This window comes from Maylandia zebra, linkage group LG3, assembly GCF_041146795.1.
Source record: "Maylandia zebra isolate NMK-2024a linkage group LG3, Mzebra_GT3a, whole genome shotgun sequence".
In the NCBI taxonomy this organism is placed as follows: domain Eukaryota; kingdom Metazoa; phylum Chordata; class Actinopteri; order Cichliformes; family Cichlidae; genus Maylandia; species Maylandia zebra.
Window position 1 is genome coordinate 57916665 of NC_135169.1, and position 27982 is coordinate 57944646.

Sequence of the window (27982 nt, forward strand, 5' to 3'; positions counted from 1 at the left end):
GATTCTCAAAAAGCAATGGCTTCACTCGCGTTTGTTCTCGTTCCTTTTGTCTTCCAGGTGGTGGCTTATCATTATTGCCAGGCAGATAACACGTACACTTGCTTGGTCCCAGAATTTGTGCACAGCATCGCAGCCCTTCTGTGCAGAGCTCATCAACTGAGTGCGTACCGGGAGCTGTTGCTGAAAGAGCCCCACCTCCAGAGCATGCTCAGTCTGCGCTCCTGTGTCCAAGACCCCATGGCTGCTTTCCGGAGAGGAGTCCTGGAACCGTTGGCCAACCTTCGGAAAGGTAAAACACTGTAGTTGTATATTGCACTATTTCATTTTCATCGTGTATGAGACCACTAATCTCATTTCATAGTATTTTAATATTTAGTTTATTTGTAAATGTCTTTGCAGAGCGAAGGATTCCAGAGGAAGATTACATAATCTTAATAGACGGGCTGAATGAAGCGGAGTTCCACAAACCAGACTATGGAGACACCATTGCATCCTTCATCACAAAAATCATTGCCAAGTTCCCCTCCTGGCTAAAACTGGTTGTCACTGTTCGAATCAACTTGGTGGTAAGAAAGAACTTATAAAGCATGGCTCTGAGTTCACTCAGATGACAAAATATTCACTGTTATAATCACCTCGAGTCAGAATTACAGATGTCACATTATACTGGTGATGAGTTTTAGTTTTAAAAAGTTTATCACTCTTTCTTCCCTCTCGGTAACTACTCTGCTTATCCGCACACTTTACGGCTGATTAAAGTAACTACTGCTAATGGCATTCACTCTTCTGTTGCTGCAGCTGCTTCTCTCACACACTCAGAGACTCGCTTCCCACAATGAACTCACACAGGTGCAGTTTGGCTGTTACACTGTTGAGTGAAGTACTGGATACAGGCAAGCTGTTAAGGGCTTGATTCTTAACTTAATTACCAGTTTCGTGTCTGCTCTTATCCTCTACTATCTGCTTTCCAAGCGCTCTGAGCTGAAGCTTATCAAAAAGTTTGAACACTCAAGACTTCTGTTGTTATATTTTTTTATACAAATTGAATGAAATTTGCACAGGCTGGTTTAACTAAGCATCTTTAACTAAGTGCTTTTACAGTCTTACCTTTTAATATATTTTAATGTTATTAGTGCTAGTTTTCACTTACTTAATATACTGTATTTTTCGGACCATAAGGCGCACCGGATTATAAGGCGCATTAAGCGAAACAAAACAGTCAGATAAGTCAACTCATTTTTCTTGCTTCCTCCAATCCACATTGATTCATAAATGCTGAATTCTCTTGCAGCTGCTCTATTCCCATGTTGTTGCAGCATATTAATGACTAACCTTTGTATTGTGGATGGATTACCTCAGTTGTTCTCCTGATTGAAGTTTGGTCCGTTTACAGCATCCCGCCATGCGATTGCATTTGTCCCTAACCCTCGGGAACCCTCACATTAACTTTTATGAGTGAAAAAAAGTTAGCCTTCATCCTCTAGCTTCACTGTGTTTATGTTATGCTAACATAGCTGTGTCGCTAGCATATCATTTTATACCAGCTAGCCAAGCTTCAGTAACCCTATAAATGTCACTGCTGTTTAGTTTTCTGTCTTCATTTATGTCGAAAGGGACGGCAGAGCTGTACATTTAAATTTTTTCAGAAATCTCTTAGTCATGTATATCATGTTTAGGTGGAACTAGTGAGCTAACTTCTAACTCCGTTAAATTTAATAAATTTTGTTTTCATGGATGCTTGGATGTTGAACTTAATAGTTACACCTGATAAAGCATCAGCGCTGTCGATTTTTGAGAAAATTAAAGGATTTTAAGTGCGGCTTATAGTGCAGAAAAAAAAAGTATGCCGGTTGTAGCCAACAGTCCTCCTGCACTTACAGTTCACACTGGCCCTGTTTCCCAATCCATAAAACACTGTAAAACACATTTATTGATTTGTTGACCAGAACATTTCATATCCTAAATCGGAAAATCTAACACTGTGGCAACCCTAGAAAAGAAATGAATCAAAATTCTCTCATTTTAACAAATGTCTAGCTGGACATGCCGTCACCTCTCTAGGCACTCACTCACTGTCACCAGACCCTGCACATTTTTACATTTTGACAAGTGTTTCCTGAGCTGCTCCCGCTTGTTATTCTACTCTTTACAGAGTCAGGCATATCCAGCAACATTCAGGAAAGAATTGAGACACATGACCTGCAGGGCAGGAGAGAGATGAGTCAGTCACTTTGAGCTGACACTAGGTTGACCAGTTCCAGAAATGCTATGGACTTGGATTAAATTCACGCTGCTGACAACTGAGGCTTTGACACTACTGATGAACTACATGAAAACTTATTTTCCTTGCTGGGGGAAAAAAGAAAGCACTGAGCCTTGGATAATAATGTGGTTTTTGATTGACATCTGGAATTTGAGTTATTATTGCTCAGTCAGAAGCCAGGGTCGAGTGTTGTCCATCAGTGTGGGCTGTACTATATAGTGAATTCAGCCTAGCTATTAAGAATTCAGGCAAGGCCCTGTCAGTGTGGTGAATCAATATATTGTAGCGCTGATATTTTGTATTCACCTCTTATGCTCTTCTATTAATGCATTAGAATTGGTTTTTTGACGTGGAAAGATGTTCCAGGTGACTGCACTTAAAGTAATACATTTCGACTACACTGCAACATCCATCCATCCATCCATCCATAAGCAGAACACTGCAACATATGTGTTGTAATGTCTTCTGACAAAGTGAAACAGTGTTTAATGAGAGGGAGTTACTGTTTGTGTGAATTTGCTAGGGTGACGTTTTTAGCCACCTGGAGGCTGGCAAAGCAAGAACAGCAACAACAACAAGGTTGCAGTCGGTTATCGGAGATGTGTTTTTGTTGTCCGTGTAGTAGATTTCATAGTAACAACTGTGCTGGAAAGGAAACGTGTGGTTTAAGGCATATGTAACAGTAGCTGTTTTTTTTATAACCTCTGTTAGTGAATCCTGTGCACATGCTGGTCTGTGGCAAAGGATAGCACATTGTTAACCATGCCATGTGTGTCTTTTACTTTCTTGTAATCATATTTTTCTTGTTATATTTCTGTTTTGTTCACATTCCCACTGTAACCACTTAGCAGTTGTCTGCAGTAATGAATCAAATGGCACTGTTGTTTTAATGGGAGCTATATGACGACTTCGCATGTGAAAACCTCGGAGTCGGTTTGACAATGTTTTTGTAAATCAGGCTCCTATGATGTTCAGTAAGTTCCCTTTAAGTGCAATGGAAAGGCTGTTAGTCACTGACTGAAAATGTCTAATTTTCCAAAAATGTAACAGAAGTCAGTTAAATAGTTTTTAAGAGAGTTGGCAGTCTTTTGCAGAAAAACCCTGTATGTCCTCTCTTTTTATTGTTTATTTTTTTTTTGGGGGGGGGGGCTACGAGTCCACATATTTGGGTAAGATGCAGGAAATGGTTGCAAAATCACAAAGAAATTCCAAAATTGAATTCTCTATGTCCGGTGGGACGTGATGAGAAATATTACAAAAGCAGAATTCAAAATGAAAACAATGAACAAACAGGGCTGCGTACAACCACATGCCATGACACATAACGACAGCACAATGCTTAATAACAGAATTAATGATAAACTGAAGATATTCTACGATAACTGGACCATGCACAGCATTCAAAATAAAATAAATAGAGAAATAAATACAGTAAATAAAGAAAATGTATATAAAATGTTGTTTGGACATGATGGTTGTCAGTCCTGCTCCATGCAATAGACTATAATGACCATACACTTGCATTACTCAAAGGTTCTTGAAACTGAAATATGAGCTAATGATGATGGTTCCTACTTCCTTCAAAAGTTTTTAGAGCAAGTTCCTACAAAAGATCAAAAGATCAAAAGCACAAACTGTACGCTCCATGCTGTATTCTCATACCGTTTCCCCTAACATTAAAGCTCTGGACACAGCAGTCAGCAGCATTGCCATTCAGTGCAGACAGTGGTTACATTCGGCTTTGTAAGTTATCTGAACCATTTGGCCATCATTAATATGCAAAAGCCATCGGTAAACCTGCGTCTGTGTGTGTATGGCTTTGCTATCTAAGCTTTCGGCTACAAGTTCAGAAACTCTGCAGCTTAGTGTTTGTATAAGCTGCAATTTAGCTTGAAATTGGAAGCACTAAATGATCGACTTTAAAGCATTATCACTTCATACTTGTAATATTATGCGTGTACATTTGTACTTGTCGCTTGTACTCAGGTGTCTCTTGCAAAAAACCCCTCAGTGAATAAATAAAGCTTATCTGCTTTACTGCCCGACTAACTCGGGGCATAGCAAAAATGAATCATGGAAGAATAATCAAGATAGCATTGTTAAGACAAGAAAATATGAAGGCATGAAATGTTTCTTATTTGCAGACAGAATCAGAGTTGTGCATAGAGATGAAATTGTCACGCTATTGTTTTGTGCTTTGAACAGACAAATAGCATCTCACCTCGGAGGAAGGGTTCGATATATTGGCCCTTGCCTGCTAGACTAATATCTGGACAATCTCTGAGGTGTTGTTTGCACCCCCTCCCCCCAATCTTGTGGATTGTGTTCGGTATGTTTTATTGAGCGTGTGCATACATGTGCTTGTGTGTGTTTGTCTGTTTGCGCTGCCTTCTCATGATGAGGGAGAGGAAAAATGTTATCTTGCGGAGGCAATGTTTCTCTAGCCTCAGACAGGCAGAGGATTGGAGGATTAAGGTGCATTGATTTCTCCAACCCCTGGGACACAGATTGAAATGTGAGCCCTAGTTCAGACCTCTGCTTGCCCGCTAGCTACCATCCCATCCATCCCCTGCCTCTTAATACTCAGTTTCCCCACTCCTGTTTTCCTCACAGCCACATTTTGAACAGTAACAAGTGTCTGCTTTGGCCTGATAGCTCAGCATGCTTGCTTCCCCACTGCTCAAAGAAACTCTTCTGATAATACACGTACACAGGCAGATTTTGTTTTTCTTAATGGCAGCTCAGGATGCAAAGAATATTTTTGCTTTTAATTAATTAAATTATTTATTTATTGGCTGTGATATTGAGTAATACAGCTGTGTCTGTAATGCAAACACTGCACCAAATTACTTTTTTTCATGCATTGACACTTTAATAGTACATTGAAGCTCAGGTGTATGTTTTTATGTCATGCTCTGTCTTTATCTTGTCTTCAATAGGAGATCACCAGCCTCCTGCCCTTCTCCAAAATCTCCCTGGATGACTTTTCTGACAACAAAGAGATCAGCAATGACCTCAACGCATATATCCAGTATCGTATCAACGGCAGCAAGGACATCATGAACAATATTAGCCTGAACGGCAAGGCCGATCCTATCACAGTCGGCAAGCTAAGTAGCCACCTGATCTCCCGCAGCCAAGGGTCCTACCTGTATCTCAAACTCACCCTGGATCTGTTTGAAAGAGGCCACTTCGTGATCAAAAGTGCCAGTTACAAAGTCGTGCCTGTTTCACTGGCAGAACTGTACCAGTTACAGTGTAACATGAAATTCATGACCAATTCAGCCTCTGAGCGCTCACTGCCGATCCTCAACGTATCGCTCGCCTCGCTGCACCCCCTGACTGACGAGCAGCTGTTCAACGCCATCAACGCGGGTTCGTCCAGGGGGAGCTACAATGGGAGGACTTTCAGCAACGCATGGAGCTGCTCTCGTGCTTTCTCATCAAACGGCGGGACAAGACGCGCATGTTTTGTCACCCTTCCTTCAGAGAGTGGCTGGTGTGGAGAGCTGATGGAGAGAGTACGGACTTCCTTTGTGACCCCAGGTCAGTTTTCTGCTAATGCAATAACTTCGCAGCTCTCAATTTGGTTTGCAGGCTTCTGTAATGCATTTAGAGTTTGCGTATGTTTCAGTAATGCATTTAGAAAAGGTTCTTGAATTGCACAAATAGGCATGTAGGACAGTAAGAAAAGTACAACTAATGCTGCAGAATAATATGATAAACGTGTCTTCATGTGAATGAAGTTTTGCATCTCAGAGTGCTTCTGAATTAGTTGTTTTAGGTCTCTGACAGCTTTAATCATGCCTAAATTTGGTGTCCATCCTGTCGGTTGTCACAAAGTTCTTACCTAAAATGTTTAAAGCAGTGTCCTGCTTATTTCCGGTCCTCAATTTTAATGCAGGAGAGCAGAATTTAACGTGGGATATGTCTGCAGAAGGGGAGAATAGCTGGCTCTGGATGTATTAGAGGCAGTAATTCAGTGTTTTTCTTCACATATCTGCGCAGAAATCGGTCCATAATAAACACTGCAGACTGCACCAAAGCTTCCATTTGTAAATAAACCCCTTTAGTCAGCAGTTTGCATACGCAGCCCTGCAACATCATAGATCAGATTTCAAGCAGGCTGTTTCACTTCTTCGAGTCGTCTTCTCTTGCATAATGACTCCATTGCATAACATTTGTGAGAATGTGAGAATACAGCTGTGGAAGTGAAGCATGTTAGATTAATGCTCGAATCTTGCAACAATGACATTCAGGCTTCACTGAATGTAATTTGAGATTTTGCAGAAACATTAGACTCCCTGAAGTCCTGTTTGTTGGTGTCAGCTTGTTGCATGCCAAAGTCTTTCCTTTGTCTCGGAAAAAATACACACGGCATGCAGAAAAAAAATTGAGTGTGAAGTGATGTGATGATGTGAGCATTTACAGACACATCACAGCACTAAATTCATTAGCACAAGGCCTGTTTGCGACGTACAGCACATTCAAAAGGTCATCTCAGAATGCACCTTTGATACAGTGAAGCTGTTTGTAATAAAGCAGCACCTCTGCAGATAAATCCTGTGCTCTTTTGGAGCTGTCAGGATTCATCCGAGTTCAGATGCCTGACTGCAGACTTCACCCTCATATCAAACACATCGATTCTCCTTCCACTGCCTCTCCCCGGTCTGAATTGTTCACATGTGCTGGTACCGTATTATAATTGTCAAATTTCAAATAACAAGCCGCACCAGCGTTGTTAGTGGATTACTCGCTCCCTCATCTGCTTGTTTGCAACCCACTAATTTGCGCTGCTGTTGGCAGCTTGCATTGGTCATCGGTAAAATGAACTGCTGCGTCTGTGCTCATGAATTTGTGCTTTGTTAGTAGATCACCCGCACAACTTTTGACTCCTGATCAGTGCTTTTTTTTTGTTGTCTTGCAGCCTCACACTGATTTGCCCTGTTTTAATAAATAGTGCTTTTTGTGAGGGAGGGGGGGTACTGACCTATGCATTTTGCAGATATTGCATGTTGCAATGCGAGGCAGGCTTATCTCTTTTAGCAGTACTTGCAGTGCTTACCTAATTGAAATGCTGGAGCCACACGCAAATGAGAGATTTCAGTCATTCACACTTCATAAATTGAATGATGTCACTTTTTTCCTCCCTGTTGCTCACCTCTGCTCACACGGCGATGCCTCCAAACGGACGAGAGCTGAGCTTCGTATTCTGGTCATTCACAGCCTTCCAGCTCCATCATTAAAAAAACAAAGGCTTGTAGTCTGGCGCAGGAGATGCACAGAGAGACAAAAGCCTCCTGCACTGCCTCTCTGTTTGTGCCTGGGCACAACTAGAGAGGATTTTTATCCAGATCAAAGGGATTCGCAATCATGCATGCCTTTTTAATGAAGTTCTGCATTAATTAGTGCCTCAGTGACACTCTTCCCCCCTGTTGTTCAGAGGGTCATTGCCAAACATTTTTAGCTTATTCACACTAGCTCCAGAATACAATAGTTCTCCATGACAGTGCCAGGCTCCTCGTCATCAGCAGAATGAATCAGTACTTTCATGTCATTTGAAGCAGAGGAACAATCATTCCTACTGTTGACGACTGAGTATCCTATCTGTTCCCTTGTTTTCTAACCCAGGACCGGTCACGCTCTCATGGCTTTCATGTTATCGCGCCAAGAGGGGAAACTGAATCGGCAGCAGACAATGGAGCTGGGACACCACATACTCAAAGCACACATCTTCAAGGTATAGATGTGGAACCTACGTGGTCTATGCATTCATCTTTATTTGAAATCCATCCCTTGCAGGAATTTCTTGGTGTTCACTTTCTCTTGATTTATGCACTGTGACAATGGTTCACCAGAGGATAAGCCGTGGGATGTGGAAAGCAACATTGACAGCTTATGCCCCTCAGATTCGCTGGTTTTTACATATGTGTGTTTGTGTATTTACTCATGCATTTATGCATCGGCGTGCGTGCAGGGTCTGAGCAAGAAGACAGGCGTGTCATCCAGTGTCCTTCAGGCTCTGTGGATAAACTGCAGCACTGACGGCCTTTCTGCAGCCCTGGCCTCCCTGAGGAACCTCTACACACCTAATGTCAAGGTAAGCCTTTGCTTCAGGTTTGCTCCTGTGCGTCTGTTGAATGCAGAACAATCGGCTTATTAGCTAACGATGAAAAAAACACATTATTGATAACCTGAAATGCCTAAATGCAACAGGTTGCTTTTGTTGAAATGCAAAGTATAAGCTTCTTGAGGGGATATAGGAAACCTTTAAACACTATATATTAAACACACAGTATATGTATCCAATTTTCAGCATTTTCATAACCCTTTTGTTACATTGGAGTAATATAATCATATACACTGGTTAGGTCATTTTAAAGCAAATGCATCTCAGAAATAACTGCAACTTTCTTTAGATTTTAGTTACACTTTTAATCCCCGAATGTTGCTCCACGCAGAGAATGTTTTATTAATAACCGCTGTCCTTTTATATTGTTAATGTGTCCAATTATAATTTGACAGGTAAATGTTAATAAGCTTCGCGCACGAGCCAACTTCCTGTGTACTGCTTTTCAGTCGTGTTTCGAAGGGCGATAATCATTTGGCCTTTCCTGGAAAGGCTGTTCTGCCAGCATGATGCATTCTGGCTCGAAGAAAAATTATCCTCCGTACTTCTTTGCCGTTAGTGTTATTGTTTCAGAGGGCGTTCCATCACCTGGTGTCTGTTTGTGAGTTATTGTATAAATGTGTAGTATTAGTCAAACAGACATTTACAAAATGACCTTATTCTCTCCTCTGGGGGAGGGGTGGGGGGGTTAATTATGCTACAGAGGATCCAGAAAATAACACACACTTTCATCTCCTGTCGTCAAACACTCATTTCACTCTTTGGTTTTGTTTGACTAGGCCTTTATTATTGATTTACTCGTAATGAAAGCGAATACCACACTTGATAATTGCATTCGCTAGAATGTGGCCGTTTCATTTGCCGTCTGAAAAATCTGAAGATGAGAATAAGAAGTTTGATCTCTGTATGAGCCATAAAATGAGTAATGGAAACAATTCTGCTGCTCAAACATGGGTGGTAGTTCACATTTTTAAGTGTATAATTTAGCCAATAAAGAGTAAAATAGTTAAACAGTCATCTCTTCTTAAGAGAATAACATTTATTTTTAATTCAGATTTCTTTCACCTTTAAGTACATGTGATAAAAAATTCACTTCTTTGCAAAGACCTTGAAATAAATATTCAAACGTGAATGCTTTCTGCATTTTTTATTTATTTTTTTGCTTGTATGATCAGGTAAGCCGTCTCCTGATGCTGGGAGGGGCAAACGTGAATTACCGCACAGAAGTCCTGAACAACGCACCAGTGCTTTGCGTCCAGTGTCACCTCGGTCACCAGGAAATTGTCTCACTGCTGCTCGAGTTCGGCGCCAGCGTGGATGTTGTTTCAGAAAACGGCATGAGCCCCCTCTGCTTCTCAGCTGCTGCAGGACACTTGGGACAAGTCATGCTGCTCTGTAAAAAGGAGGCTAAGGTGAGGACTTTTCATATTGTGACTACTTGACAACTCTACTGATGTAGTTTTCTTGTGATCATAGACATTTGGTTTCATTTGGCCATCTTTCTGGATTTCTGGCTTTTTCATATGCAGGGTTTGTATGGGTGCTTGAAATCATTAAAAAAGGCTTGAATTTAAATATTGTCTTTTCAAGGTTTGAATAGTGCTTGAATTTTAGATGTGGTGCTTAAACGTGGTTGAAACCATATTTCATTCACCACAAATAACTGAATGAGTCACAAAGTGTGAAAGCAAAATTTCTCCATCTGGTCTGCCTTGCACCTCTGCGTGCCAGTCTGTTTCAATGTGTGACCCCGCCCTCCCCCTGGGGATGAGTGCACTAACTTGACGTTGCTGTTTTAATGAGTGTTTGATGGAAAACGACACTGGTGGAATTTGCACTCTGAGTCACATGACAGGTGAGTCCTAGTAAATAATTTTCGAGTATGTGTACATAACACATGCTAATTTTAAAACTATTATTATTATTTTGCTAGCTATCAAACGTGCTGGAGAAATGCACTGAGTGTGATAGTACAGTAGTTGGTTATGGCATGGTGATTTATGGTATATGCTGTAAACATAGCTAACATTACTTAGCAGTAGCAGTAATGTGAGTTACTTCACTCAAGTAAAAGCTTTAAACGTTAGTCTGATACTTAACTAGCCAACTTGAGGCTTAAGGGAATAATGGTAATAAGAGGGACTGATCCATATGGGCACAGAGAATAGCCACTTTTTGTGGTACTGAAGTTCCCGGGCTTTCATTCAAAATCTGTTTATCGTGAGCACCCACCCATTAAACATAAAAATTATAAATAGCTTCAAGCTATTTCAAGCTATTGATGCCTGTGGGCACTATCAGCCACTGAGACAACAGACAAATTTTAGTGTTTTAATGAATGAATATTTCATACATTAAGGCTGCCTGTTTATTTAAGAGAGGTGAACAATACATTATAATTGTACATAATAATATCACAGATGATAGACTAAATAAATAGATTTTACTTAGATGCTTGTTCATTCTTAAAGTCTTATATGTTGAATTGAACTGAATGTCATCTGTTGAAAGGCTCTCCCAGTCAGTGCTGTTCTCCATGCCTGTCTTACTGTACATGATGTTATTAGCACAAACACTTTAAAAGTTACTGTGACTCAAACATAGAAAAATAGATTTTTTATCTCCCTCACCTAATATTTAAAAGTATTTTATAGCATATAACACGTTTGAAAATATGCTTTGGTTCACATTTAACTCCAGAAAATCATAAATCAAAATAGGGATATTACCTGTCCACAGATTCATGGTGCAGTAACTGCTCTTTTAACTGTCTGGTGTCTTTGCTTTGTTTGGTGTTTGTAGACATGGTTTACATGAGTTTTTAGCTGAGACTCAGAGGTTTCTGTGGACACTACTCATGTCAGCACTTATATTTCTGACCTCGTGTTATAATCGATTAAACGTGATCTCCTCCCTTTTGCCCCCATTTTTGATGTTGTGGGTGCAAATGATCAGGCGTGACATTCTCATAATAAATCAGATAAAATACTGCAAAGAATTAATCCTGCGTTTGTGTGATTGAAATGTGTGTGCAGTGACACTGTTTTAAAGATTTGGCCTAAATAATTCTGGAGTGAATGAGCCTAAACATGATGACCGGACTAATGACACCATATCACCTGTGACACTCACACACGCACGTATGACTTTGCCAGTTTCAGCTGAAACAATTTCAGTGTTTCAAACCATGTTCCAGAGTTTTTAGTTCACCGTTCATGAGGTTTCAAGAAGAAAATGAAAGACAGATCTGAATGTTTGAAAGTGTTTTGGAAAAACTCTGTAAAGATTAGATGAACAATACTCAAAGGATAAATTCAACTGTTTTATTTTGTTAGATAAGTTGAAAAAAAAGTTAAACAAGCAAGTAAATAACGAAACAAGGTTAAATGAGGTAAGAGCAAAAAGTTAACAAGTAAATAACGAAACAAGGTTAAATGAGGTAAGAACAAAAAGTTAACAAGTAAATAACGAAACAAGGTTAAATGAAGTAAGAGCAAAAAGTTAACAAGTAAATAACGAAACAAGGTTAAATGAGGTAAGAGCAAAAAGTTAACAAGTAAATAACGAAACAAGGTTAAATGAAGTAAGAGCAAAAAGTTAACAAGTAAATAACGAAACAAGGTTAAATGAAGTAAGAGCAAAAAGTTAACAAGTAAATAACGAAACAAGGTTAAATGAAGTAAGAGCAAAAAGTTAACAAGTAAATAACGAAACAAGGTTAAATGAGGTAAGAACAAAAAGTTAACAAGTAAATAACGAAACAAGGTTAAATGAAGTAAGAGCAAAAAGTTAACAAGTAAATAACGAAACAAGGTTAAATGAAGTAAGAGCAAAAAGTTAACAAGTAAATAACGAAACAAGGTTAAATGAGGTAAGAACAAAAAGTTAACAAGTAAATAACGAAACAAGGTTAAATGAAGTAAGAGCAAAAAGTTAACAAGTAAATAACGAAACAAGGTTAAATGAAGTAAGAGCAAAAAGTTAACAAGTAAATAACGAAACAAGGTTAAATGAGGTAAGAACAAAAAGTTAACAAGTAAATAACGAAACAAGGTTAAATGAAGTAAGAGCAAAAAGTTAACAAGTAAATAACGAAACAAGGTTAAATGAAGTAAGAGCAAAAAGTTAACAAGTAAATAACGAAACAAGGTTAAATGAAGTAAGAGCAAAAAGTTAACAAGTAAATAACGAAACAAGGTTAAATGAGGTAAGAACAAAAAGTTAACAAGTAAATAACGAAACAAGGTAGAGGAGAGAAAACCCCAACAATCCCCTCTGAGCAAGCACTAGGCGACAGTGGGGAGGAAAAACTGCCTTTAAACGGGCAGAAACCTCCGGCAGAACCAGGCTCAGGAGGGGGCAGTCAACTGCCGGGACTGGTTGGGGGGGTGAACAGAGGTGGAGCAAGACGAGGCTACATCAGTTGAAGAAGCAGTATTGTCCCTCTACCGGAAAAAGCTGAAGAATCTTTTCTTCTTTTTCATGGACTTTTCCACGAGCGCCTTTTTGTCCAGGATGAGGGTTCTCAACTCATCGATGGTTTCTGTGTTTTGCCTCTCTAGTTTCTTGCATGTTTGTTCCACCTGTTCTAATGTTGCTTGTGTTTCTTCAAGCTTTTCTTTGAGGTCTTTGGATGTTGCCTCCTGTGTCAGCTTTGCCTTCTGCAGGTCTGCATTTCTCACTTGATCTTCTTTGTGCAGGCCTTCTAGCTGCTCATTTCTTTTCTGGATATCGCGGAGCGTACACTGCAGGTCTTCATGCATTTTGTCTTGTTTTTGCTTTTGCGCCTGCATTTCTGTGTTTTCCCGCTTCAAGTTGTTGAATTCCAACAATATCCCCTTAATGAGCTCTGAGTTGTTTTTGGCCATGTGATCAATCTTTTTCTGCATGTGTGAGCATCGTTTTTCTAGTGTTTCCTTTTCTCCCTCCAGCTCACTTGTTTTGACCTTCAGTTCATCACAGAATCCTTGCAACTTTTGATTTTTACTCTCAAAGTCCTTGATAATGCACTTTTCTTCTGGCAGTCTTTCTTTCTGTTGCTCTTTCTCTTGAAGGAGGTCTTTATTTTGGACCAATGTTTGTTCCAACTCTGCCTTCACCATTCTGTACTTTTCCTGCATGCCTTGGAGCTCGCGCTGCAGGTCTTTTTGCTTTGTGTCCTGTTGTTCCTTCTGTTGGAGGACTTCTTTATTTTTTTCTTCAGCTTCATCAAGCTTTCTTTGGAGCAGGTGATTCATTTGGTCCATGTATTGCAGATCCCACTCCATTTTATCAATCGTCGCTTTCCTGCCTTGAAGCTGCTCGGACATTTCTTTAACTTCAGCGCTCTTTTTCTTGTTTTCTTTGATGAGGGATACAATCTGCTCTCTGGCTTGAGCAAACTTGATCCCCCAGCCCTCATTAATAATGTTGATGTCGGGCTGGCGCTGTAGTGTTTCTTCCAGGTGTTTGTTTTGTGCTTCCATCTGTAAGCACTTCTTCTCCAGGTGACGTTTTTCTTCTTCAATTTGTCGAATTTTGTTCTGGAGATGGTTGTTTTCATTCCTACTCTCCTGTAATGCCCTTTGGATGGATAAGAGGCCATTTGGAGAAATTGGCCGGCCACGCGTGGAAGGAGAGGCGGCGAAATCTTTTTGTCTCGGTTGCCGTAATCTTGGATACATGTTGGCGTTTGTATCCGATGACTCTGAGAGGTTTCCAAATTTTTCTGTAGTCAACGTTTGAAGGCTGCAAACACAAAGGCTGCGAAGAAACGAACTGAAAATTGCTGTTTCTCACCCCTATTTATAGAAAAACTTCAAAGGATCCTTGTGACATCCTTGTGACATCCTTGTGACATCATCACTCCTAAGCCAATCAGATTGTCACATGACATTTTGGAATGTGGAATGGGGATATGTTTTTTTTTAAACAGTTTTCAAATGTAACTTAATATTTAAGTGTTTCTTACTTGACCCGCTTAGTCGATTAAAAAGTTAATTGCCACGAACACCCCTAATGTTATATAACAGACCACAGAAAAAGACAGGTTTTTTTCTACGTGACAGAGCTATAATAAATGTTTTGTTTTTTTAATGATCCTACTTTTTCTAAAAGGGAACATTATTTAAAGAATATGTATTTAATTAAAAACTCTGTATTCATCTAAAGGATAGATAAAAGTCCAGGTCATAATAGAGCCGGTTCATTAAGAACAAAGTTTAAATCCGATTTAATATAAATGCCTTTCTGCACTCAGTTATTCATTCCTGTCATATGTTTCAGTGTGCTCTGTAGTAACAATGACACACTGCAAAATAAAAATCAAACAGAACTCAAGACACTATGGATTTTCCTCCAATTCATATCTGTTTGTGTAATTTATAGGATTTTTTATTTCAAGCTTTTCCAAATTAAGACACTCACCTTTTTTTCCTTTACTAATGATGATGATTAACCTGCAGTGGTTCAGGTATAAGTTGGTTGTCTGGAACAGCAGGTGATGAAGATGTCGTGAAGGGTCTGTGGTTCATGTATATAGTGGGTTCATTACATAACTGGATAGGCAACATCTGACAGTCAGTTTAAATAAGATCTTGTTGTATTTGAACACAAATCAGCAAAAACAGGTCTCTCACCGTGCAAATATACAGCTTACGTAAGTTTAGTGTGCTCACCGAATGCAGTGTTTAGTGTAGCAGCAGAATTATGACAGTTTATGGAGATGTTCAACGTGAGCCTGCTGCCCAGCTTTAAAAGGAAAATCATTTTAAATGATACATAATAAGTTCTTAGCAAAAGAGGAATGCAGACGGAGATGAGCAGAGATCTCTTCTGCAGTTCAGATGCTGCTGTGAGTTCTAGTTCACTTCTGTCACAGAGGAACAAAGTGTGTTTGGATCTGGACACTTTGATTTTTATACTTCTGATCAGCACCACCTCAAATAATCCTTTGCATCCACACCTACATCACTGGCCCACCACTTCGAGGAAACTTTAACACTTCCCTGCTTGTGACTCAGAAAGATAATGCAAATATGATGACCACTGACCACAAGAACCTGCATGCAGATGCAGCCTGTTTTTCCACATCTGGCTTTAGAAAAAAAATTAATGCACAAACAAATAGATTTAAAATAAAAAGATGTGTTGGTATATTTTGACCTTTCAAATAAACTATTAACACTTCTTTTTCCCCTTTTTAAGTATAATTTTTGGCAAATAAAGTGAGTGTTTTGACCATTTGCAGTTAAAATGTTGAACAATCTTTTTATTTTTGTTTTACTACCAGTTGGTTGTAATAATTTCATATGAGGGTTTAAATGGCTGTATAACAAAACAAAGGATAAAAGTATATATAAAAGTATATTTAATGAAGCTGATCGAACAACAGTGCAATATGGCATGATGACAGTGTTTACAATTTTGGCAGGAGAACAAAAGATAAATATTATAAAATACAAGACATGAAAATCTCAGAGGTCAGGGGTCGGGGGCCCAGGAAGTCTGACCCGCAGATTCCAGGTCTGACTTCGAGTACATAAAATATCATCTTTCTTGTGGGGAAGGAGCCTGAGTTAGAGCAGGAAGTTACACCATATTGATATTGTTGGGGTAGCCTCAATGCCAGTGTTGGACTCTCCAGTTTCCTTGAAGGAGGTTTGACTTTGTGCCATCGTTGGCTGGACTCTGTGCTCATTGATATCCCCGTATCAGTGAGTTAAGACACCATGCATTTATTTTCTGTGTGGCACACAACAAGAAAACAAGCCAAGAGAGAACACATCAGCCTCCAATGACAGTTTATTAAAAGGTTTATTGGAGGTTATTTGTTGTGTTATTGAACCTGTGTGCTAATGAAAGAGTGTCCTTAATAAACGTACTCCATAAGGAAGTGTGTTCACAAGTGCACAGAACACATTAGGGCACAGGTCAATGATCGGTTTTACAATTGTATTGTCAGATCGATGGACACTTTCGGATACTTGGATATTCAGGTGATTAGAGGAGCAGAGATGATCAGCTGATCAGGATTTGGTGGTGTGTTGGATCAGGTGGTGGAGAGATACAGGACAGGCCTGACATACACAAACGTATAGTGAAGGTGCAGAGGCTCAGATCTGTGACATCGTCCCAGCTCAGTGTCCATATTTAGATGTAACAGTGCTATAGACTTTACCTGACAACTTGTATGAGTAATGTTTTCATCTCAGGCATGTCAATTTCATTTGTGAATATATTTTTAATACTTGTACAACAGATTTTTTTGAGTGTTAAATAGAAATTATATGCTGAAACTGAAGTGATGGGTCGCACTCTTTAGTTCTGCTCTCGAAACAATGTAGGTGGTCCAGTTAACATATTTACATTTTTTCATTTGCTGTTTCACTTGCAAAATATTTCCAGTGTGACATTTGATCAGGTCTTGTAAACCTTGTCGTTAACCAAGCAGTCACTCCCAGGCTGCTGTGCTGATCACCGGAACTTAACTTCATTGTCACAGTGCACTCAGAACAAAACAGCCATGCAGAGATATGAGTCACAGTGACATTAAAACTGATGAAGACCGTCGTCGTTAGAACCAGCAAACTGAATGAACTAAAAAAGATCATCTAAATTCAACTGGTCTAAAATATCAGGATCTCAGTGTTAAGTCCATATTTTTGAAGTAGAAGCTTTTACTGGTTTTACTTAAGAAAAAGAAATAATAAGGAATTGTTTTGGAATTTGTCCAGGTTAACAGATGAAATCATGTTCAGTGCTTTGTCCTGTCAGTAAACACAGATTCTTTATTTGCACTGAATGGGACAGCATATAATTTCACTGCTTTTGGCGTAATGACAATAAAAGATCGTTTCAAAGTCTGACCTGCAAAGCCCGTCCACCCAGTGTCCTCCTCAGTCATGCTGGTTGCATGATTGCTGTAGAAGTGCTAAACTACTGTGACCTGATTAATTGAACTGAGCTCACACTGCAATAACTAATCAGTGAGGTGGTAGTTTAAGTACTTCATTACCAAAATGTATAAATGAAGTACATCAGAAGATGTTGGGGAAGAAGGACTTCACCGGGTGGGCCTGGACCCCCGAGGCCTGTCCCTGTGCCGACCTCGTCTGAGTCTAAAAGATTTATAAGATAGAGCTCATCAAAAGACTAAGATATGAATATAAACATGATATTTGTCAGTTTAATTTAATGTTAAGTTGAACTGGAGTTAACCAGAATCCTTTACTCTTCCAACTCCTCTACTTTGTCTAACAGTTAGCTTAGCTTAGCCTAGCCAAGTTTTCTTTGCAAAATTGCTAATTGCATGGTTTCAAATTGCAGTTTTGATTTTAAGTGGACTAATTGTTCAGACCTGCTCTGGGGCCTGTCTGAAGTATTAAATTGACATATATTTGTCTCAACACCTACGCAGGAGAACTTTTTTGTAAGTGTGAAATGGAAAATAGAAGAAGAAGTAGAGATGTGGGTGTTCCTATTTACATGTTTTTATTTTCTGTTTCTTTAGCCAAACATGTTATTTGATCAGAGCACCTGCCTGTACACCTGCTGTTAACCAAGCAGTTATTTTCAAGCTGCTACACTGATCACAAAGTCAGGACATATGAATGACAGGAAGTGTCCAGTGTCACGTAGCGATATTAATGACAACAATGATGGGTCAAAGCAACATATGATGAACATTTATTACGATATCCTGATAAATGTAATGCAGCGGGATAACTTCTACAGTTATTATGTTAGTGATGATGCCTCTTTGCTTTTCATTTATTCACAGCTTTGTGGCGTACGATGGAGTGTCAGGGCCACATTAAGATGATAACCTGCCACGGCTGCAGTACCCTCTACAACACGGCTTGTGTCGATGATTTAGTGAAGCAAACTGATCAGCTGTCTCATTGTGTCTTTTGTGTGTTTGGTTTTGTGTTTTCAATGAACTGAAAGCCCTCTTTAATGCACGAGGGTGTGACCATCCACATTCTCTCATCTGTCCAGTGTCAGACGTTCATTTTGTGCAAATGGTCAAGTCTTCCAAGTGTGCGTGCTTTTCCTTCTGAGTGCTTTTCCTTCAGCGTCTGTGTTACTCGCGTCCAGCAGATGGCAGTGTTTCACTGTCTGACGGCTGTCTGAAGCTTCAGCTGGATTATCCGTTTGCTATGTTTGCCATGTTACAGTGGGGAGGAAAAACTCATTTTTAACAGGAATATCTAGACATGAGTGATTACTGCAGTGGGGCACTATCTGTGCTATCTATAAGAAATGTTAGCAACAATAAAACTCTGAGGATCAGGGCTCCATTTCACTCCAGTGTTCAGTGGCATTTTAAAAGAGTGAATACCGACGCTGAATGTCTTTGTAAAGCAAAAGCACTTTGTTAGCCTTTACAGAGCAAAGCTATGGATCAATGTGCAGTGAAGAAAAATCGAGGTGGCCAGTCTGTCCTTTCCTAACCAATCACAGAGCTCCTTACATTGCACCATGTGGCTAATTTGCGTTTTACTGATATTGCTGGGCTGCTGTCAATCATTTTGTCTTTATATTACAACAGAGCATTGACCTTTAACCTGTTTAATTCATACTGAGTATTTAAAAAAATGTATTGTCATAATAAATTGTGCCTCACTGAAACACCATTTTGCATTAGCCTCTATCACCTGACTTGTCACTGATGATATCACTGCATGAGCAGGCGAGCGGTAGCGGCGGGGGGGTGTAGGTGAAGCTCGTGAAGAACAAAATTCTGTACGAGCGGACGCAGTGAGTCCAATAACCAGGGGTAACTGGAAATAAGGTGTTGTAGGTTGGCTTCCACAGTGTAAAGAGACACTTCTCCCTCATGCTCTAACAGCTGGTAAATCAATTTAGAAGCAGAGTCGATAACGGCCTCCTGAAGCTCCCTAGGTGGGGTGACTGCCGCTGGATCCATATCTGGCTGGTCCGTACTGTCACGGCGGGTGAGGAGAGCCGTGTGAAAATAATAAATGAGGATCCAATCGCAGGCAGTAGTGGAGAAGTGAAGGTGGTTTATTGAACACAAAAATAAATATGGACAAACAGCAAATGGAGCACGAACTAAACTAGACTGGAAACAACTAAACTACAGAGCACAAACACACGGGTGAGACATGGTGGATACACAGACGGACCAGCAACTACAATGACAGAGGACACGACTTAAATACACAGAGAAACACAGGGGAATTACACACAGGTGGTGGACACAGCTGGGAATAATCACCAAGACAAGACAGAGGTAAAACTGAACACACTCACATGAGACGCAGACCTTCACAATAAAACAGGAACAAGAAACCATCACACTAAGACGCAGACTCGACATAGAGAGAGAGACAGAAAATGACACATGGAACTAAACTAAACCTGCAAAAACATGACAACTCAAAATACTGGGTCAAACTGACCCAGAACCGTGACAGACTTTCTATAATGTTTTGCTTGAGCATGTCCTGCTTTTCTGTAATGTTATTTCTACAGCCTCTTATTTCTAACCTCTTGTGTACCTCTTTTCAACCACTGGGAGGCGCTACAGCTTCATTCCTTTCACACTAAGGCAGCGGTAGGGAACTCCAGGCCTCGAGGGCCGGTGTCCCTGCAGGTTTTAGACGTTCCCTACCCCTGCACTAAGGCCTTTGAAATCTTCATTAACACTGAGCTTGAAATTTCTATCAGTCGAATGCAAAGGAGTCCTGTGGTTGTAGGACAGAGGTAGGGAACGTTAATCTGCCATCATTTAGATTATATGACAACAACCTTCAAATCTGAAGTCTCAGAAATCTGCTTCATGTACAAGTTCCTCCAATAATCAGGGCTAATATCACCAAATTGTACATAAACAGACTTTTACATGTTAAATATTTCTCAAATATGGGGAAAAAACAATATAAAATACTATATTATTAACAAAATATCTTAAGATACAGCTACAAATTGCTTGAAACATTTGCAATGAAATGTATAAAACAGCTTTATTGTCAGTGAGGACAAAGTTATAGTGATGCTGTGCTGGAGTGTTCAAAAGAAGACAGAGACATGAAGTATAAATATTGTATAATATTAAATATAAGAAAGAACAAAGTTATAAAAACATTAATAATTGAAATCTGCAACAATATTCACATAAAGTGTAAAATACAGAGTTAACTGTTTAATAGGTAAAGTTTAGGTCTTGCAGTCGAACAATGATCCCAAACACAGCAGCAAATCTACAGCAGAATAGCTGAAAAGCAAAGTCCAGACCTCAACCTGGGACATTCAGAGAGCTGTGCTTAAATAAATGCCCACAAAGCTCAAAGAACTGAAGCAACGTTGTAATGAAGAGTGGGCCAACATTCCTCCACAACAATATGAGAGACTGATAAAGTCAAGCAGAAAACAATTAGCTCACATTTGTGCTGCTAGAAGTGTTTCTAGTTATTCACAGGACTGTAGTTTGAATTTAAAGAAATGTGAAAGTGCACTGAAATTAACATAAAGTTATTGCAATTTAAAAAAAAAATCAAGAAATCTAAGAGGAAGAAACAAGGTAAAGCACACAATTGTTTTCCTTATATTCTCCACACGGCAATGCACATAACAGACATAAAATATTTGCATTCATCAATAGAAAATATACAATTTTTCCATAGTCATAGCCAGGCCCGATTACTGCCAAACCTGTGCTGAATCAATCACTTAAACAGGACCTGTCTGACAAAGTAGAGTAGACCAAAAGATCCTCAAAAACTACACATCATGGCGCAATCCAAGGAAATTCAGAAGCAAATAAGAAACAAAGTAATTGAGATCTCTCAGTCTGGAGATGCAACGTCAAGATGAACAGAATCCAGTTTCTGGGATCCTGAAGGAGAATGTCTGGCCATCTGTTCACGACCACAAGCTGAAGTGCACTTGATCCAAAGCACACCAACAAGTCCACCTCTAAGCAGCTTAAGTAAAACAAAAGAAAGACTTTGGAATGGCTTAGCCAAAGTTCATACGTGAATCTGATTGAGGTGCTGTGACCTTGGAAAGGTGGTTCATACTCAAAAACCCTCCAGTGTGGCTGAATTACAACAATTTTGCAAAGATGAGTGGGCAGAAATTCTTCCAGCACCTCGTAAAGGACTCATTACCAGTTATCCCAAACGCTTTATTGCAGATGTTTCTACTCAGGGTGGCCCAACCAGTTATTAGGTTTAGGGGGCAATCACTTTTTCCACACAGGGCCATAATAATGGCCGCCTTAATAATAAATGCCTTGATTTAGGAACTACTTTTAATGTTTACTTGTGCTATTTTGCAAAAAATAAAATCTCTGCAAAAACATCAAAACTGCTGACCATCTGACCTCAATATGAAATTATTAATCTTTTGACAAAAAACATTTAGATTTGTAAAAATAAAGAAACCATAGAGGAACAAACAATGTTGTTTGCTACGTTCTAACATGGCAATCTAAATAACAGTAATGCAAACATATATATTTATCAATAAAAACAGATCGCCTTTTCACTGTTACAAAAGTCAAGTATATCAATGTTTGTTCAGCTTTCATAAATGTAAGTTTGTAAGTACATAGTACATTTTTTGGTCCAACTTCTTTTAATACATGCAACACATTTCAGAACATTTGGGACAGAGACAACAAAAGACTGGAAATACTTCGTAAAAATCTGGTGAAACACTTTAAAGCCAGTGGGATTAAATGGGAAACATAAAATTTAATACTAGACAAAGACCGATTGAATCATGAAGCAAAGAATTAATAACTAAATCACAAGTAGAAAATGTTATGCAGATATTATTGGATAGATTTTGGTGTAGAAAAAAATGACAAGAAATGAAAAATGAAAGTTATCTGGTCTTTTTCTTTAAAGAGTAGCCTACTGCAGAGCAGCAACACTGACAAAGACCATCATCACCAATACTGCAGCTAATACAATGATCCAGGAGGAAACTTGAAAAAGCAGGAAAAATGTGACACTGATCAAAATGAATACATCAATTATTGATCAAAGAGAAAATGCATACTAGCACAATGCATTGTTATTGCATCTCAGTTTCTCACCATCACTGATAATCTGACGTCTGCTGGACCTCAGGAATCGTCTCCATCACCTCTCTGTGAGGAGCAGAGAGCACTCGTGCTGCACATCCCACCTGTGTGCTGTGTTTACGTGAACCTGAGAGCACAGCTGTAGTGGTGACAGTGAATGTAGCGTTGGTGTTGGACACACTGACAGTGTTGTACTGTGAGAAGCTGAGGTCTTGTTGTGAGACACTGAGTGTTACAGTGGGAGCAGGTCGACCAGTGGCTGAACAGGAAACAACCCACTCTTCAGCAGAGTTTGACTCTCTGACATCAACAGCAGGTTCATGCAGCTCTGTGAAGGATCAGGAGATATTGCAAGGAATATGTTGTTGAAAGGAAATCAGTTTCTAGCACATTTAAACACATTAATGCAAAAGTTCTTACCATAGACTTGGAAGCAGGTTCTACCAGTGAAGGAGCCTTCAGGATAAGTGTTAAACAGACAGTGATAGCATCCTTCATCCTGCTCCGTCACATTCCTGATGACTATGGAGCAGTTCTGTAGTCCAGTGTATTTAAACTTGACTTTATCGTTAAAGCCATCATTCACTCTCTGACCATAGTACTTGCTGTAGGTGGCAACATTTGTCTCCACATCACGTGAGATTTTCTGCCATGTGACCTGAAGGACGTCTTTAGTGTCCAAGAGCTGACAGCTGAATTCAGCATCTTCTCCCACTGCAGCCAGCACAGTCTGCTGTGTTTGGACCACTGCTGTTAGAGCTGCATGGAGAATAACATGAGTTAGAGATGTGGAACTGAGAGGTATTGATGGGAAGGATTAAACAATCATTCGGGTCATGGAGTAGTCTGTGTTTTAGGCTCAAACAAATTGACATATGGGTACCACTTAAATGTGATGTAGACTATAAATATAAACCTGACACTCATTGTTTCATACTGTATGTTTCAGGGACATTTTCTTTCATCTATAAAAAAAAAGTAAGACAATTCAGTTAGCTACCAACTAAACAAAGAAAGTCAGATAGATGTACAGATCGTGTCTATATTGGTTCTGTTGGTCCATGACCAATTCTGGAGGTCTGTACTGCATTTGAACTTTTCCAACAATTTGGAGGTCCAACCATGATTTAAGCTGGACATCAATATGGCGTTCAACATTAGAACCTTGGACTTGATGTATATTTGTTGGACATCATGTAGATATCTATGACAAGTGCAGGGAATTTAAAGGTTTAATTGAGGTCATATTTTTTATTTACAAAATATCAATATTGGGGTTACAAAACAATCCCTTCAGTGGACCAAAAATGAATTATAAAACCCATCACTTCAACATAACCAATACCAGGACTGGTATTGACTGGTAACTCGTGCTACTGTAGAAATTCCCATTGATTTTCTACATTTTCCCAGAGGCCTCCCCTTCTGTGGATTACTAGTATGTCATTTATTAATTTGTGCCTCAATTATTTCAGATCAGTTATTTCACTGGGGAAGCCCTATATTGCCCACTTCCTAATTTCAGCACAGTTTGATCTTTCTCTTTAGCATGTATGTAACTTTGGCTTGTTGAGATTTTGGCATTACTTCTGTCATAAACATTCTCTCTCAGACATAACTGACTAAGATTTCTGTGGTTACCCAGAACATTTTAATAGACTTTTTGTAATCAATCAGGTCTTCAACCCCTTCTTTTTAAAATAGTGTATAAACCGTATGTATGTGTGAAAGACTGTTAATGTTTTGATAAATTGTTTATTTTAGAACAATTGGTGAGTGTGTTTAGCCACTTCACACTACTACACTTTGCTCTAAACTACATTCCTTCTCTGAACAGTATATATGTGAATGGACTGACGGATCTTTTCATTTCAAATGTTAAATAATTGTCAGTAAACTACTTATGACTTTAATGTCATAGAAAGACTGAAAGACATCCATTGAAAACAGGGTGCATAAATTTAAGGTGCCAGGCCAATATCCACCACCCTGGAAGTCCTTAACTGAGGGGGACCACATTAGGTCACAGCTGGTGCAGCTCATCACTGGCAGTGCAAGGTTATAACGGCCTTTAGGAAGGATTAGGATAAATCCAGTCATGGCTCAACAAAGACATTCATTTGTTTCATGTTGTTTTCAAAGCGGTCTGGTAAATCCAAATGACCTTTGACAGGTGCCCACATATACTGCAGGCCGAGGGTAATTCAAAACAATGTAGCAATGTACAATTTGCACTAAAACACATATATTGTGTATGTAGTGTGTGACAAAAGAGCAGCTTACCATTTATGGTTACTGAAAGAAATCTCCGTCTGTGGATCGGGTTTCCTTCGAGGCGTGAGCACCTATCAGCAGAGATTGTCCATAACCTATAGAACTCAAAGAAATATTCTCAAGTAACAGTCAAATATGCCATTCAGCGTGTTAGTTACGACGTCGGGAGCAGCTGGGAGAACAAAACGACACAGAGACTGTACGGGTTGCTTTCCCAAAACCAACTCAAAGGTTTATTCATCAGACAACAGTATATATAGAGGAAAAAGGTTCGTCTGTCAACAGATTCGCAGTTCAAACCGGTACAGACCAAATAAGGGAACGTCTTCCTGCCTTGTGAGCAAAGAAGTATCCTTTGTATAGTTTATCAGTTCAGCTACAATTTATGATCATCCCAGCAAAATACACTCCTAGACACAGAATACAGAGTTCTTTCATTAGTGAATTCTGAAACGAACCACCTGGCCTTTAACAAGCTCCTTTCTAAGAGATAAGGAAGGGAGGATGGGAGTAAGGAAGTGATCTCTGTGGTGTTTTCAACCTTGAGGTACCAACCTGTGATTCTTACACATTAATTCTTAGGTTACAGAGAAAGAGAAAAACAACTAGTAAATGGGCCTTATTGAGTAACAGTTTTCCAGTATAATATCACTATAAAACAATATCCTGTAAATGCTACCATGGTATCAAAATATCACAACAGTTACAAGAGCCACAATTGCACCGGGTGAAACCTCAACGTTACAGAGGTTTCACTCTGGGGCCTTGAAAGCTGGAGGTTGCACCCATACCCCCTCACCCTTGAAGAACGTTTATCATGGTTTAAGGATTTGTTTTTTATTCAGTGGTCAGACTGGAGAGCACTGCAGCGGGTGTTTAATGAGGTCGATAAGACTATCAAGAGAGACAAGGTCAACTCTTCTTATGAGAATATTAGGAAGCGTCTTGTATATGATCAGCTCGCACATGGCCCGAAGATTGGTTTACCTTCTGCCATGTTCAGGCCAAAAATCATCAAAAACCTTGAGGACAGAAAAACAAAAAAACAAAACAAAAGGTAGGTTGTCTCTGTGTGAGAGACGTTGGCATTAAACCCGATATTTTAAAAAAAATGCAATGTGTGGATTTCTTTTACAGACAACATCTGCCATATTGTGGACCGCTCAGAGTCTCCCCCTCCAGCACTGCTAATCCAGACCCCACCGACTCCTCCCCCCTCTCCAGGATGCTCACAGGACTCTGCAGGATCACACCCGTCTGAGGAAACGGAACTCAACATTAAACTCGCAACCTTCCACCTGCTGTCGATGGCACTGAATGAGTATGTGCAGGAGATATGTTATGGATGCCAATCCGGTCACCCCAGCCAGTTACACCACAGTTGCCTGTTTGAGCTGCCTGTGTTTTTCTTCGAGACCTGCTATGATGAGGTGATGGAAAAGCTCCGGACGCCCCGATTCATCCCGGCCATCCGTCTGTTTGTTTGCTCATACAGTGTCAGTGAGGCTGAAGCACAAATCATCAGCACTGCAGAGCGTCTTCTGTGTGAACTGAGATCAGTGCCGCACATTGTTTGCACCACTGATGAGAATGTCGGATACCTGCTAAATACCAATCATCACACCCGCGGAGTTAAATCAGCGCTGCTCCACATGATTGGAAACTACTGGTCTGGGAGACACAAGATTTAATGCACATCTGTTATAAAAACCTTACTGTGCACTACACAGAAAATGAAATAAAAACGTATGCTAACACTTTTTTCTGGTCATTTGTATTTGTGTTTGGTCAGAGTGATTATGGAAAACACGCTGAGAAAAATATATCACAACCCTGCACACCCAGGGGGTTTAGGAAGTGTAAAGAAGCTCCGTATCGCTGTCAGTGAGGCAACAGGCTTAAAGCCGTCATTACCTGACGTGGAGCGTTTTTAAAAGGAGATGACACATATACTCTTCATAAACCTGCAAGGATAGAGGACACAGAAATGCAAGGATACAGAAATGCAAGGATACAGAAATAGAGTTTTGGTTAACGGGATTGACAAACAGTTTCAAGCTGATTTGGTTGACATGCGTGAATATTCTGCGGATAATGATAATGTTAGGTACTTATTGACATGCATAGATGTGTTTTCTAAGTATGCATGGGTTAGGTGCCTTGAAACCAAGACAGGACAGGCTGTTGCTGAGGCTTTTGGTGATATTCTGAGAGAGGGCCGTGTGCCTGAAAAACTCCAAACAGATTTAGGGAAGGAATTTTATAATAAACATTTAAAAAACTAATGGAGCAGCATAACATCACACATTTTTCAACCTTTAGTGAAATGAAATCATGTGTGGTAGAGCGTTTTAACCGCACCTTAAAGGGGAAAATGTGGAAATACTTAACATCAGTTAACTCGCCAAGATATGTTAATGTGATCCAAGATCTTGTACAGTCCTATAACCTGTCTTATCACAGCTCTATCAAAATGACCCCACCGAGGTGTGCAAAGATAATGAGAAAGCAGTCTTTAACACCCTGTACAAAATGAAACCCCAAAAACCGGTGACTTTTAAATTTAATGTGGGCGATACAGAGAGAATATCTAAACTACGAGGCATATTCTGAAAGGGTTACCATCAGACCTACACAGACGAGTACTTTACCATAAAGGAGCGTTTAGGAAGAGACCCTCCCGTATACAAACTAGAGGATCTCACAGGAGCTGCAGTGAAAGGTGTAATTTACGAACCTGAGATACAGCAGGTGACTATTGACAAAAACAAAAGGTTTAAAATAGAGAAAATACTTGGCAGAAAAAAAGAGGCACTTGGCACTTGAGTTTCCGAGCATTTTTATCCTGAGGTTATAACACCTATTGTTTTAAATGAACCGTATGAGGTCGGTGTTATAGAATTTCAATACCCAAGACTATGGTTGTCTTTTCCACAATCAGATTCGCGAGTGGAAATTTATGATCCAGTCAAAGATGGAGCATTGTCCATAACCGTGATTGAGCTGTCTGTGGGGCATTATGCATCTGTGGCGCAGATAATAAAACATTAAAACATAACACCGACATTAAAACACAATACAGTGAAGTTAGTAACTATGTTAGTGTTATGGGCCCTAGGGGCACAGTTCTCACATTTAGAGGGAGACTGGCAGGAATCTTAGGATTCAAATCAGAAGACCCGTTTGTACTTCTTTATAAAAACACATACGCATCACATCCTGCAGACGTATACGGCGGAAAATAGAACATTTTTATTTATGCAGATATCGTTGATTA

General features: G+C 39.7%; 1 pseudogene across 1 annotated transcript; it reads left to right on the plus strand.

The window, feature by feature from the left end:
- On the plus strand, positions 1–26570 carry LOC143412363 (protein TANC1-like; annotated as a pseudogene). Its single transcript, XR_013097094.1, has 7 exons — positions 1–289; positions 400–566; positions 5203–5809; positions 7895–8003; positions 8241–8363; positions 9569–9805; positions 25843–26570. The product of XR_013097094.1 is annotated as a protein TANC1-like (transcript).
- Positions 26571–27982: the final 1412 nt, after the last annotated feature.